Consider the following 14,944-nt stretch of genomic DNA (forward strand, 5'->3'; position numbering starts at 1 on the left):
AAAGCCAAAGCGAACGGCTTGCGAGTACGGTGACAATCCCCCCCCCTCTATTTACATGAAATGGTTTGGTTCCAAAGCGAACGGCTTGCGGAGTTTGGTAAAGAAATCGCCATAGCTCGGTAACTACTTCTCCGATTAATATGAAACCTTGAAAAGGCACATCCTCGGTCCCCAGCAATATACCTGGCAAGTTTCAAGTATATCGGACCGGTAGTTGTCGAGAAACAGCGGTCACAGACAAACACACAGACACACAGACATTCACACAGAGATTACTGGAATTATAGATAGATGTTACTCAGTACATGTTGTATTTTGTCAACACAGATCGTCAAGACCCAAACATTCTACATGTATTTCAAATCCAAAGAAACAAAAAAGCAGGCGACCATCTTGGGAAAAATGAGCCTGGCGGCCATTTAAAAAAAAAAAAAAAGGTGCCTCCTCCTCCTTTTTTTTCAAAAAGGCAGGACGCTAAACATGTTTTTGGGGGGGGGGGGCCTAACGAGGGTAGTAAAGATCAAGGTTTTGGATGGGGGAAGATAAGAGATGGTGGTGAACAGCTGTTTTAAAGACCTGGAGGAAGGAGTGGGATTGACGAGAGTGAGGGAATTTATTCCAGAGGTGGGAGGAGATGAGTGAAGGTGAGTAGAGAGTCCTGATTTTGTCTTGATTCAGTCTTGATTTTGGCAGTTTCATGAGAAGAGGGTTGCTGGTAGATCTTGTGCGACATGTCGGAATATTTTGGGGACAGAGCACAGACAGAGCTGGGGGAGCAAGGCCGGATAGGAGTTGGTAGAACACAGAAAGGCCACCAACCTGCCTGTGGTGAGTAAGTGAGAGGACCTTGGAGTTCGCTTCATCGCAGGAGATTCCAATAATTCTGAAAGCTTTGGTTTCAACAGTGTGAAGACGAGCTAGGTGTGAGGCAGGAGCACCGACCCAGAGGGGAGAACAGTATTCCATTGAGCTGCGGATGAAAGCCTTGTAAGTGGTGAGGAACTCAAGTGTGCCAAGGAAGGACTTCGCACGACGGAGGATGCCTAGTCGGCGACTGGCTTTGGAGGCCAGCTTGGAAATGTGGTTTTCTCAGGAAAGATCATGGCAGATAGTGAGACCCAAAAGCTTGAGTGACAGAACTTCTTGTAGAGGATTCTTCAGAAAGTAGATGGGAGGGTTGTCCAGTCGGTCTTTTCGGAAAGACATAGTAAGAGCAGAGTTAGACATAGTAAGAGCAGAGTTCTCAGGACCGAACTCTCTTATCTGTCTCCCTCTTCCAAATCCTGGTGGCGTCTGGTCAAATCTGTTTCTGGTGTTTGTTCCCCCTCCATCCCCTCGCTCACCTCAAATGGCCACACGGCTGACTCCGCACGTGAAAAAGCTGAATGCCTCAATTCGGTGTTTGCCTCTAAATCTTGTGTCCCAAACCCATCCCTCTCTGTACCCACCGTACCTAGTCGTACCCAGCTGCTCCTGGACTCTGTGTCCTTTCCTCCTGACAAGGTGGAAAAGTTTCTGTCAACCCTCGACTCGGATTCTGCAACTGGACCTGACGGCATCAGCCCACGGGTCCTAAAATCCTGTTCTTCCGCTCTTTCACTCCCTCTCTCTGTTCTCTTCACCCTCTCTTTTGCTCAAGGTCATCTGCCATCTGCTTGGAAATCTGCCAACATCACCGCTTTGCACAAAAAAGGTGCAAAAACAGATCCCAGCAACTACAGACCAATCAGCCTTCTCCCAATTATCAGCAAAGTCATAGAATCCATCATTGCTTCAGATATGAAATCTTTCCTCTTCTCCAATGGCTTGATCTCTGATCATCAATTTGGTTTCAGACCTGGACACTTTACTCTGGACATGCTGCTTCTGCTTTCTCAACAATGGATGGAGGTCCTCAATGCCAAACAGGAATTTAGAGCAGTCTCCCTTGACATATCACGTGCCTTCGATACGGTCTGGCACCCCGCTCTGCTCACCAAACTCTCCTCTTTTGGTATCCATGGAAATCTCCACGCATGGCTGGCGGACTTCCTCTCTAGTCGTAGTCAACGTGTGGCCCTGAATGGGTTTCTCTCATCTCCTCTTCCTGTTCAGGCTGGAGTTCCACAAGGCAGTGTTCTGGGCCCTGTGCTTTTTCTGGTCTTCATCAATGATCTCTCTGACTCTCTTGAAAATCCTCTGTATCTCTTTGCTGATGACTCTACTCTCTGTCGCTCCATTCTTCATCCCTCAGATCGGCAGTCTGCAGCCTGCCTGCCAATCTGAGGGATGAGGAATGGAGCGGCAGAGAGTGGAGTCATCAGCAAAGAGATGGAGAGGATTGCGTTTGTGCTCAACCCAATCGTTTTATTGCGTCCCCATCTATTCAGTCCTATGCTCAACAACTTCGTCATTCTGGTTTCCAGTTGTTGAGCAAACGCAGGAATTGTCTTCTCTTGCGTTTTGGTCTTGGTCTTTTAAAATGTGATCGTCACCGTGACATTCTTCCTCCGACCCGACAATCCGTGTCTCGATATAATATGCAACTCAGGAATGCTCAACATCTTGACCTACCTCGGTGTGAGACTCAGAGATACAAGAATTCAACAATTCCTTTTTTGATTGAAATGCTTAATTCTGTTATGTCGGTGCATCTTACTATAATTCACCAAATGTCCATCTGTCTGTTCGGAGGGAACCGTAAAAACTGCTGAACCGATCGCAAAGATATTTTGGGTGCGTAATCCTGGGACCCCTGGGAGTAAAATAGGGTATTTAGTTTTCCCAATTTCAGCTTTCGTCTCCAGCATTCTCAGGTTTGGACTCCCACATAACATTCGCGTTCGCGTAATGTTCATTGTGATGATGTTCTCATTGTGACGATGTTGTGACGATGTATGTGTTCACGGTAGTGTTTGACGTGAAGGTGTGAACGTAATTTCGTAATGTTTTTCATTTTGTAATCCTTTAATGAACGTTTAATGTTTAATGAACGTTTCATGTTTAATGAACGTTTAATGCCCTTCGATGTCGAGGGCCGCACGCGCGCTACAGTGGACTTGCCAGCGTGTACCATGCCCTTCGCCGTCAGGCTCGGGTAAACCGCTGAGCCCCATCTGTGATGGGGACTGGGGCTTGAGACAGTATACTTCATTAAAAGTATAACAAGGCGGCCATCCTGGATTTTGACGTGGCGACCCAATTTTTAATAGCGTTCTCCCTTATGTGTAGATACACCCACACATCAGATTAGAAGTTGGTACTTCGCTTATTTTTCAAGATATTCCGCTCACAAGGTTCAGACATACATGGCGGCGGCCATCTTGGATTTTGACGTGGTCACCCAATTTTCAATAGCGTTCTTCCTTATGCCAAGATACACCCACACACCAGATTAGAAGTTGGTACTTCGCTTATTTTTCAAGATATTCCGCTCACAAGGTTCAGACATACATGGAGTCAGACATAAATGGCGGCGGCCATCTTGGATTTTGACGTGGGTTGCACCCACACACCAAATTAGAATTCGGTCCTTCGCCTACGCACGCACGCATGTACATACGCACGCACGGACGGACACACGGAAGGAGGGGAAAACCATAGTACCCCTTTCGCTCCGTGGTGCGACGGAGGACAATAAACGCAGTCTCCATCGATCTTGCCAAGGCCGGAACAGCTATCGGCTCAAAATCCTTTTAACTGTTGATTTGGTACAGTTACACGTATCGGGAATTTGGTACACGTATCGGGAGTACATATGACACAGCGATTGTGAACACTATTATCGATCACGATTCACGATCACGATCATCACGATCATAGTGTGTCGATCACGATTTGAAACACTATGGAATAATATTTACCGATATGAACAGTGATGTGGCTTTTATTGAAATTCTAAAGATACTGTTTAGATTGTGATGATTTGCGTGTGATATGATTCAACGGATGTTTACATGAATCGTTTAAAATAAAAAAAACCTTCAATTTCCGATATTTTTTTTCCTTTTCATTTGGCCTTCCCAATTGAAGCCCCGCCCATAGGGCGGGTACCGTTGCCAGTTCATATAAACATCCGTCAAATCATATCACACGTAAATCATCAAAATCAAAACAGTATATTTAGAATTTCATTAAAAGCCACATCACTGTTCATATCGGTAAATATTATTCCATCGTGTTTCAAATCGTGATATCAACTGTACGCTTTTCTTTAGGGAAAATAATTGAATGATTTTGTACCTCTTCTTCAGCTTAGAACTTCAGGATAGACGACATTGCTGATAAAAGTTCCTTTTCTCGAATTGCACGAATATGTGAATTGTGATTGTTTCATTGTGATGTTTGTGCGGCGACGGGCGGTGTGTTCAAGGGGCAGGGACTTAATCAACGCGAGCTGATGACTCGCGCTTACTGGGAATTCCTCGTTCATGGGACACTGTCTCAAGCCCCAGTCCCCATCACGGATGGGGCTCAGCGGTTTACCCGAGAGCAAGGTACACGCTGGCCCATCCAGTGTAGCGCGCGTGTGGCCCCGGACACCGAAGGGCATTAAACGTTCGTTAAACATTAAACGTTCATTAAAGGATTACGAAACGAAAAACATTATGAAATTACGTTCACACCATCACGTCAAACACGACCGTGAACACATACATCGCCACAACATCGTCACAATGAGAACATCGACACAACGAACGTTATGCGAATGTTATCCGGGAGTCCAAACCTGAGAATGCTGGAGACCAAAGCTGAAATTGGGAAAACTAAATGGTCTACTTTACTCCCAGGGGTCCCAGGATTACCCACCCAAAATATTGTTGTGGATATGAGGACTGCATATATATTTTTTTATTGTGTGCTGTATGATTATTATTATTGTTGTTGTGCTGTGCCTCCTGCCTCCGGAGCTGTGTAAGATCAAAAGGGCGTCCCATATTCCACAAGCATACACGTCAGCCAATCATAGGATATTCATGTTCGATAGTTATATCTTATTCTGTGTTTTAAGATAAGGCTGTGTCTCCCATTAATTGAAATACTCCATTGCACCAGTGAAAGAGAATAGATCCCCTTCCATTCCCATCCCCAAAAATCCCCATTTCCTTCACATCCCCCCTTTCGTGATTGCCGACCCTCGATTGCCATATTACATCCCCTCTCGTCATTGCTGAGCCTCGATTCCCAATCACCTCCCCTCCAATAACCGCCATTGACCACGAGGCTCGAGTCAGGGAAGAAAGGCGTGTCTCCACCTCGTCAGAGGAGGGGAGGGGCGCGCCCGCCCGTCGTCGTCCGGGGCGGAGCCCGAGGGTCGCGCGACCAACCAGGGCCGCGGTGAGTGACCCGGTAGGTGTGCCCTCGGAGTCGGCGGCTTGATTTCGCTGGAGGTGATAAAAGCGACTGTAAGGGACTGCTTTAAGAGAGAGGCCTTGGAGATGAGCATGAGATGAGAAGAGAAGAGAAGAAGAAAGAGAGTTGCAAGGAGTTGGTCACAGTCGGTTGCCAGAGAGAGAAGTCGGTGGTGAGGAGTGAGAGAAGCAAGAAAGAGTTGAGGGTTGAGGGACCAGACCAGTGAGACAAGTCCTGGGAACGCAGCGGACGGAGGCCGCCGCAGCCGCGACACCCGACCGCCAAAGGGGGCCTGAACGGCGGTTCGGAGCAGGGCCGAAACGGAACGGCGGCTGCTGAACGCGCCGGTTGTGCTGCAAGACCCCCCCTTGGACCTTTCCTCTCCCGCCAGCCATCCACCTTCTGCCATCCCTGGCATTCCCCGTGTGAGTCGTCTTTGTTTGTTCTGTCCTGGGTAATAAGTTAAGTCTGTAGATAAGCTAAATTTGCACTGTGTCACATGCGTCTTGTACTTGTAAATAAACTGAATTGCTTTTTGTTGCTTGTGTGTAAATAGTAGGAATAAATTTAGTAGTATTTCCAACCTGTTTGTCTTCATTTTCCTCTTTGCATTGCGTCGTTTTCGTCTTTTCCCTCATTGAGCAGCTGGGGTGCGATACGGCCAAAGTCTGGGTGAATCGGGTGAGTTTTGTTAGGTCGCGGTTCTAAACCACCGCTCGGTCTATAACATCTAACCGCGATCTATAACAATTGGTGTCTGGGAGTGAGATTCGGGGCCCGAACCAAATTTTTAAAACATCTAGAAAAAAAATTTTGGTCAAAATTACGAGCTGCCGAACTTTGTTTTGTTTTAAAGGAAGAGCCCGAATTTTGAAATCGCGCCATGGCTGTCCAAGGCGACGGGATGCCGGTGGGAGAGATAGAGGGGTTAGAAGTAACCCAGGACTTCGGGGAAGAAAGGGAGGAGGAAAATGGCAATGTGGTTGCGGGAATTTCAGGTGCACAAAATGGCGCTCTAGCGCACGTGATTACAGCGGCGCCACATTTAGCCACGCCCATGGTCGCGGTAGGCGAACCGGAGATGCCAATGGATTTGAACCTTTTTTTTATACAAATGAAGGCCCTTATGGCCCAGAATAGTGAGCAATTGGGGGTAATGGGGAACCGGATGGATGCTCAGAGTGAGCAATTGGGGGTAATGGGGAACCAATTGGGGGTAATGGGGAACCGGATGGATGCTCAGGGTGAGCGATTGGAGGGCAAGATGGGGGTAATGAGGGACGAAGCGAGGGGTACTGGTGAGAAGGTAGACAAAAATTTTGAGGGGTTAGACAATGGGATAAAAGAGGTGAGACATGGGTTAGAGGGGGTAGAAAATAGAATGGCTGCCCAGGAGAATCAGATAGAGGGAGTGAAAAATGGGTTAATGGGGTTAGAAAATAGGATGGAGGACAAATTGCGGGAAATAGGGGAACAATCCGCTCGGGAAATCGAACAGATGGGGAACCAGATGGAGGAAATACGACGAGGGGTGAGTGAGGAGGTCTCGGGGCTGCGCGAGGAGGTAAAGCGAGGCGAAAAGCGTATAGAGAAAGAGGTGAGAAATAATACGGCAAAGTTACAGGGGGGAATAGAAGATCTGACGGAGGAGGTGGAGCAGCTGACAGAGGGACAAACTAAGTTAGTGGAGCAGGTTCAAAAGAACACTGCGGTACTAGGAGGGTTAAAGGCGACACAAAAAGAAATTAAAAACGAATTAATAGCGACGCAGAGGCAATGTCAGATGGTACGGGAGGAACTGACAATGAGGGTGGAGGAGGTGACAGAGATAATGGAGACAAAGGACCGGCAGGTGAGGATGCACATAGAGACGGTCACGGTAGCCTTAGAGGACGAACTTGAGGGGACGCACCGAGAAATAAAAGAGGTTAAACAAAAACTAGAGGAAGTGGGAGAAGAGGTGAGTGAAATTAAGAAGGGACGGACAGAAACTAAGAGGGAGATAAAGGAGGAAGTCATGGAATATGTACAAGGTCTGTGTTCAAATCATGATGTGATGCTCACTAACCAAATAAAAAGTTTGCAGGTGGCAAAGGAGGTGCGGAGACAAGGTACGGAGGTGAGTGGCAATGTATATGATGTGAGGAAAGCTTCAGTTGGCTTGGGGATTGGTTTGGATCCGGGTGTTCGTGAGAGGCCGTTGGTGAAGTGTGCGACAGGTCTGGTGTGCGAAAAAAGAGGTGTGCGAGAATGTCCGACCATGGGGTGTGTGAGGAAAAAGTGCACGCCGAGGAGTGAGTGTACCGTCAGGAGTGAGCCGGTCGTAGCGCGTGTGCGAGGGAGCACAGGGAAGCGCGGTGTGGTGAGTGTTACGGAGGAAGTAACGAAAAAGTGTGCGCGGGAGGATGCGCGAGAAAGGTGTGTAACGGACGGGTGCATGGGGAAAGTGCATGCTGTCAAGAGTAAGGGAGAATGCATGCCTGTGGTGAGTGTTACGGAGGAAGTAACGAAGAAGTGTGCGCGGGAGGATGCGCGAGAAAGGTGTGTAACGGACGGGTGCATGGGGAAAGCGCATGCTGTCAAGAGTAAGGGAGAATGCATGCCTGTGGTGAGTGTTACGGAGGAAGTAACGAAGAAGTGTGCGCGGGAGGATGCGCGAGAAAGGTGTGTAACGGACGGGTGCATGGGGAAAGCGCATGCTGTCAAGAGTAAGGGTGAGTGCGCGACCGAGAGTGGAGGTGAGAGTAGTGAGAGTGAAACGGAGCGTGAGTTGGTTGTGGCAGGTGAGCGAGGATGTACACCTGGAATAGAAGGATGCACACCTGGAATGGTAGAGCGTGAGTGGGAATGCACGCTGGAATTGGTAGTGAGACACGTGGTTGGGTGTGCGGGTGAGAGCACACCTGTGATTGTCACAAAGGAGGTGACCGAGAAAGGGGCGCGAAGAGGTGTATTGGTGAGGTGTGCGAGCAACGAATGTGTGCCAAAGTGTTCGGTGGTCAGGTGTGTGACCAAGTCGGTGAGCGGAATGAGTGTACCGAGGTGTGAAAGAAAAGGTACGAGGAGAATGGGAACGGCTGCATGTATGAGCAAGAAAGAGGTAGCGTATGCATGTAGGCCTGCAGGTGAAGCGTCGACGGTAACCGGGTTAAAGGTTAGGTCGACTTTTAGCCGGATCGGGCCCTCGGTGCGTGCCGGGCTTCGCGTGCCGCGAGAACCAGCGGAGATCCGAGCCACGGCGGGTTCGAAAGGACCGCCGTGCGCGATCCACGCTGGGCCTCGCGTGGAGCGGCCGCGTCCGGGCTCCACAAGGCGGAGCGGGCAGCTCGATAGGAAGGGTCGTCATGGCGACCACTTTCTATTGAGACGTGCCGGCAGGTCGAGATCGGGACATTGGATGGCTCCACGCCGAAGTGGTGCATGGGATCTCGGCCCGGGTAAGCCTCCGTCCCTGCCCCGAATGCGGGACGTATCCAGCCGCTGGCACAAAACGACCCGCGTTCATTGCTCGGCTGTACGAAGCCGGGCTGTAGATGTGAATTGGCGCACCGAGAGGATGTAATAAGTAGACGGGTGATGTGAATTGGCGCACCGAGAGGATGTAATAAGTAGACGGGTGATGGTGATAGTGATAGTGATTTAAAACGAAATTTAGAAAAGTGAATGGAATTGGCAGTAAATGGAAAATTTTTGAATTGTTGGATTTGGACGAGCGAAATTGGTAGTGAGAGACCCCCGATGTGATGGGATGGCAAATCCACCATCCCTCACAGATGGGGGCAAAGGAGCACTAGATTATGGGGTGTATGGCAGTGAAAACTAGCCCGGGTGGGTTAGGATATGGTGTGTAGGGATCTAGCGAAGATTGACATTAGGTAACGTTAAGTTTAGTTAGTGACTGATACCTGTAGTGGGGACGCAGGTAGATTAGTATGGATGATAATGACGTGGGAGCGCAATAGTTTAAAGGGACGACTGGGAAGCGCAAGTTTCAGAGGGGAGAAGTTAGCTGAGATGATGCCGTGTGTGTGAGGATTGAACAGGTGAGAATGGAACAGGTGTGATTGCACAGGTGTGCAACTGAACAGGTGTGTGGAGCAGTGTATGAATGAGTGATGGTGATGTGTGTTGCGTTGACCAACTGGTCCAGAAAGAGGAGGAGGGTGCAGGTGGCACCAGGTGAGATTGCACAGGTGTGCAACGACAGGTGAATGAAAGACAGGTGTATGGAATAAATGGTATGGAGTATTGGAATGGATGGTCGTGGAGTGAGTATGGTGGAAATTGTGGAGTGGAGTGGATGGTGCGAAGGTGTGAATGGGGGAAGAGTGGACCCCCATCACGGATACCCGGGGCGGGTAGTGTAAGTGTTAGGTAGAGGGTACAGGTAAATTGTGGTTGGATATTGGCATCTGTGGTGCGGGTGAAAGAATGGTCTGTGGATGGGTGCATTAGTGTTGTGGAAATGGCTGGGCGTGTAGCCTGTTAGTGTGTGTAGTTGTTTGAGCACTCCACCACTGTGAGGATGTCGGCCAGGTGAGGCCGCAGGTGGGCTCTGGGAGCCGGTAGTAGTTGTTGTGGATGGGGCCCGAGGATCCGGAGGACGGACCCGGGTAGCCCAGTGCCAGAGGGCACCATGGGGTGACAGAGCCAGGAGAGGGGCTGCCCCCAGTTAGATAGGTTAGGGTGAGGAGCTAGGTAAGCTCGGGTGGCAACTACAGTGGTGGAGGTGTGCAGGTGGGTAGACCTGTTGGGAGAGCTACACGTCGCGGCCCAGAAATTGTGCGAGGGCACCGGGAGATGAATCGGGGGAGTGAGACCCCAAATTGAAAAGCACCACAGTTTGGCCAATGGGAATTGGTTTTTAGAACCCATAGTGTAAGAGGGCCAATGGTTTGGCCGGAGAAAGACCCCAGGTAGTGTAAAGTGTGTTAAAGTCATTTAGAGGATAGTTAGGATGGAGGATCTCCTCGCACCATCTGCACCCACTCACCGGAGGTGACAGGTAACTCCACACCATGCCAGGTTTTATTATTTTTTTATTGTGCAAATGTTTGGAATGTGAGACGCATCATGACGTGGGTGTGACATTGTGCTTTGATGTTCCATCTCTGCCTCCTTATGAGGATTGATGATGAATTGATGATGGCAAATTTTGAAGTAGAGGGATTGTGGAGACGAATTTGATATAGGGGAAATATGGGGAAGACGTGACAGTAGTGACGAATTGGTAATGTGTAGGTTTTGTACATATGGGGTAAGGGCAAGGGTGGGCTAGGTAACAGGGGGGTGACGTACGGTAGGGACGAGCTTTCTCACTTCGCCCTCCGTACGCATTTCGCCTTGCATTGCCTTTTTGATGTGTACCCTTGAGACCTTACCCCTCGCTCATCTGTCTTGTCCCCCCTTTTTTTGTCTCCCACATGAGGACCTGAGCGCCGTTGGGCGCCGAGGGGAGCGTGCGTGGGTCGGCCATTGTGCGCCCGAAATTCCCAGAACCAGCTGTCTGCATCGATGCACCACATTATGGACCACATGTCAGTGGCCGAGCACCACTTATGGACCCCATGGGTTGGGGCATGGCCCCTCTGCTGGAACCGGCCATGAGGGCCCGAAATCTTGCTAGCGGACCTTGGCCACAGGGCACCAATGCCCCACAGGTGAACCATACACATAGTCGGCCTGGTGGGCCATAAATAAATAAAAAGGACACATTGGGTGCAAGTTTTATTGAAAATAGGCCGCCAGTAAGCAAAGCAAAGAAAATGACAACAACTGGAAGAAATAATGATAACCAGCAGAGGGAGCCGAAGAGCAAGAGACACCTGCAGGGTTGGGTTTGTTGGTTTTATTTTATTCATTGAACAATGGGGACTGCACCGATTGGTGCTTGGGTGTGTATTGGTGCGTTTTTGGGTGCTTTAATGGTGCATTGATGCAGAGCAGACTGTCCTCCCCCCAGAAAGAACAATTACAGGTCCTGGGTTAGTTTTGTAAATAAAAGCAGAGTCATTGTAAATAATGCTCCCCACCGTCAGTGTATAGTTTGAAGACCATTCCGCAATTCGGTTAACTGTGGGCGAAAGTCTGTTAGGCAGGGTGCAATGGAGCAGCGGGACACATTTATTTATGTTTAAACTGTCGCACTCAGGGTCAGGTTAAAAATAGAGGGAACTACACCTACGTGTCACGCTAAAGCTAAAAGTTGTAGGCCCGGGACGTGCCTAAGAGGAGGAGAGTGCAGTGTTGTGGATATGAGGACTGCATATATATTTTTTTATTGTGTGCTGTATGATTATTATTATTGTTGTTGTGCTGTGCCTCCTGCCTCCGGAGCTGTGTAAGATCAAAAGGGCGTCCCATAGTCCACAAGCATACACGTCAGCCAATCATAGGATATTCATGTTCGATAGTTATATCTTATTCTGTGTTTTAAGATAAGGCTGTGTCTCCCATTAATTGAAATACTCCATTGCACCAGTGAAAGAGAATAGATCCCCTTCCATTCCCATCCCCAAAAATCCCCATTTCCTTCACATCCCCCCTTTCGTGATTGCCGACCCTCGATTGCCATATTACATCCCCTCTCGTCATTGCTGAGCCTCGATTCCCAATCACCTCCCCTCCAATAACCGCCATTGACCACGAGGCTCGAGTCAGGGAAGAAAGGCGTGTCTCCACCTCGTCAGAGGAGGGGAGGGGCGCGCCCGCCCGTCGTCGTCCGGGGCGGAGCCCGAGGGTCGCGGTGAGTGACCCGGTAGGTGTGCCCTCGGAGTCGGCGGCTTGATTTCGCTGGAGGTGATAAAAGCGACTGTAAGGGACTGCTTTAAGAGAGAGGCCTTGGAGATGAGCATGAGATGAGAAGAGAAGAGAAGAAGAAAGAGAGTTGCAAGGAGTTGGTCACAGTCGGTTGCCAGAGAGAGAAGTCGGTGGTGAGGAGTGAGAGAAGCAAGAAAGAGTTGAGGGTTGAGGGACCAGACCAGTGAGACAAGTCCTGGGAACGCAGCGGACGGAGGCCACCGCAGCCGCGACACCCGACCGCCAAAGGGGGCCTGAACGGCGGTTCGGAGCAGGGCCGAAACGGAACGGCGGCTGCTGAACGCGCCGGTTGTGCTGCAAGACCCCCCTTGGACCTTTCCTCTCCCGCCAGCCATCCACCTTCTGCCATCCCTGGCATTCCCCGTGTGAGTCGTCTTTGTTTGTTCTGTCCTGGGTAATAAGTTAAGTCTGTAGATAAGCTAAATTTGCACTGTGTCACATGCGTCTTGTACTTGTAAATAAACTGAATTGCTTTTTGTTGCTTGTGTGTAAATAGTAGGAATAAATTTAGTAGTATTTCCAACCTGTTTGTCTTCATTTTCCTCTTTGCATTGCGTCGTTTTCGTCTTTTCCCTCATTGAGCAGCTGGGGTGCGATACGGCCAAAGTCTGGGTGAATCGGGTGAGTTTTGTTAGGTCGCGGTTCTAAACCACCGCTCGGTCTATAACATCTAACCGCGATCTATAACAATATCTTTGCGATCGGTTCAGCAGTTTTTGCGGTACCTTCGAACAGACAGACGGACATTTGGTGAATTATAGTAAGATGAGGCGTTTCCAATGCAGTGGCAGATCAAACACGAGCGGGGGTTGGTGGGGGGTTATGGGGGGGGAGGGGGGTTTGGGGGAGAATGCTGCGGCTTACCTGTCGGTCTGACGGTGTCTTCACCCTGAAAATCAACTCAACCCTATTCAACTCAACCGGTTTTTCCGGTCCGGTCGTGAGAGGACGCTGGCGTCGTTTGCTCGCCGCTTCTCTGACTGGACCATTGTCCGTGTCTTGCTTTCCTGGTGGTCGTGGCGGATTTATGGCCATTGAGTCTTCCTCTGCGCGGTCCCGGCTCTGCTCTGCTGCTCCGGGCTTCACCTGCTCGGCTCCATCGCTGTTTCCTCGGGCCCACTCCCGTTGGTTGTGTCGATTGTTTCGCCTCCTCACCCTTGGCCGCGTGCTCGCTTTGCCTTCGCTCCTGCTGGCATGGCTCTGCGGTACTCTGCCGCAAGGCTTCTCCTGCTTAAAACCCGCTCCACCCCATCATGCATCTCTGCAATCAGATCGAATGGACTCCTGCGTCGACCCAGGTACATTCACCGTGGCTCCGGTCGTAAGTTTGTTTATTTACAATCAGGTCACTCCATCCCCATCCTCTGGTCGGCTCAGCGCACTCCCACTCATCGTCCCAACACACCTGGTCACAACAACGCACAAAATCGCACCTCCTGTCTGCGAACCCTGGCCAAATCACCTGGATTCATACCCGCCGTACAAAACAACATCAAGCTCACCCTGTTCAATACCCGGTCCCTCAACAACAAATGCCTCATCCTGAACGACTACATCCTGGAAAATAAACTGGACTTTCTCTGTCTCACTGAGACCTGGCAACAACCACTGGACTACTACACGCTCAACCTCACCACACCCAATGGATATTCTTACATCAATAAACCACGCTCGGAGGGCCGAGGTGGTGGAATTGCCGTTATTCACCGACAAGACATCAAGACCAACCTCATCTCCATCTCATCTGCTCCATCATTTGAACACCTGGCTTTTAAACTCTCTGGTCACACACAGTCAGTCATGGCTGTTGTCTACCGCCCTCCCAAACCACACCCATCATTCCTGTCTGACTTCTCCTACTTTCTGACCCAGCTATGTTCCCTCTCCCCCTCAATCCTCCTCCTTGGTGATTTCAATATCCACATGGACTCCACTGACTCCACGCTAACCACTGACTTCACTGATTTACTCACCTGCTTTAACCTCACTCAACATGTCAACTTTCCTACCCATAACCGTGGTCACATTTTGGACCTTGTCTGCTCTACTGGACTAATTTTGCACCATCTCTCTGGCTCCGACCTCACTCTCTCTGACCACCTAGCCATCACTCTGACCATCAACATCCCCACCCCAGCACCAAGGCATTATCGCACTATCAACTTCCGTAAGCTAAACGCTTTTTCACCTGCCTCATTCTCATCGACCCTCTCTGAAAAAATGTCCACTTCTCCCTTCGTTGACCTCCACACCCCTTCTGACCTCACTGACTACTACAACCACACTCTCTCTTCCTGCCTTGACCAAATTGCGCCTATAAAAACCAAAACAGTTTCTTTCACCCATTCTGCTCCCTGGTTTACCCCTGAGCTCCGCCTAATGAAAACTCGTGCTCGCCAACTTGAAAGACTCCGCAATAAAACAGGTCTCACAGTTCACTCCCAGGCCTACAAGGACCACATACAACACTATAAAGATGCCCTCTCCCGCGCCCGCTCCGCCTACTACTCTCAAATTATCCACTCTGGCTCCGGAAACCCAAAAGCACTCTTCTCTACAATAAACAAACTCCTCAGCCCCCTGAACACCACCACCCAGTCATTCACAATAGACAACTGCATCTCCTTCCTTTCATTCTTCCAACGCAAAATTGAAAACATCTACAACAGCTTGACCACCGCCGCACCCGCTCCCCCTCAAACCACCTGCCCCCCCTTATCCTGCCATCCCCTGTCTCAATTCTCCCCAGTCTCCCCTACTGACCTCTCTGAACTCCTCATCGGAATGAAAACTG

At 49.8% G+C, this 14,944-nt stretch overlaps 1 long non-coding RNA gene across 1 annotated transcript; it reads left to right on the plus strand.

Moving 5' to 3' along the window:
* The first annotated feature begins 4,806 nt into the window (after positions 1-4,806).
* Positions 4,807-12,673, plus strand: LOC144892697 (uncharacterized). The gene is made up of 2 exons (XR_013623912.1): positions 4,807-5,496; positions 12,169-12,673. It is a non-coding gene; the product is annotated as an uncharacterized LOC144892697 (long non-coding RNA).
* The last annotated feature ends 2,271 nt before the right edge of the window (positions 12,674-14,944 follow it).

The sequence above is a fragment of the Myxine glutinosa genome, chromosome 6 (assembly GCF_964187855.1).
Source record: "Myxine glutinosa chromosome 6, kmMyxGlut1.1, whole genome shotgun sequence".
In the NCBI taxonomy this organism is placed as follows: Eukaryota; Metazoa; Chordata; class Myxini; order Myxiniformes; family Myxinidae; genus Myxine; species Myxine glutinosa.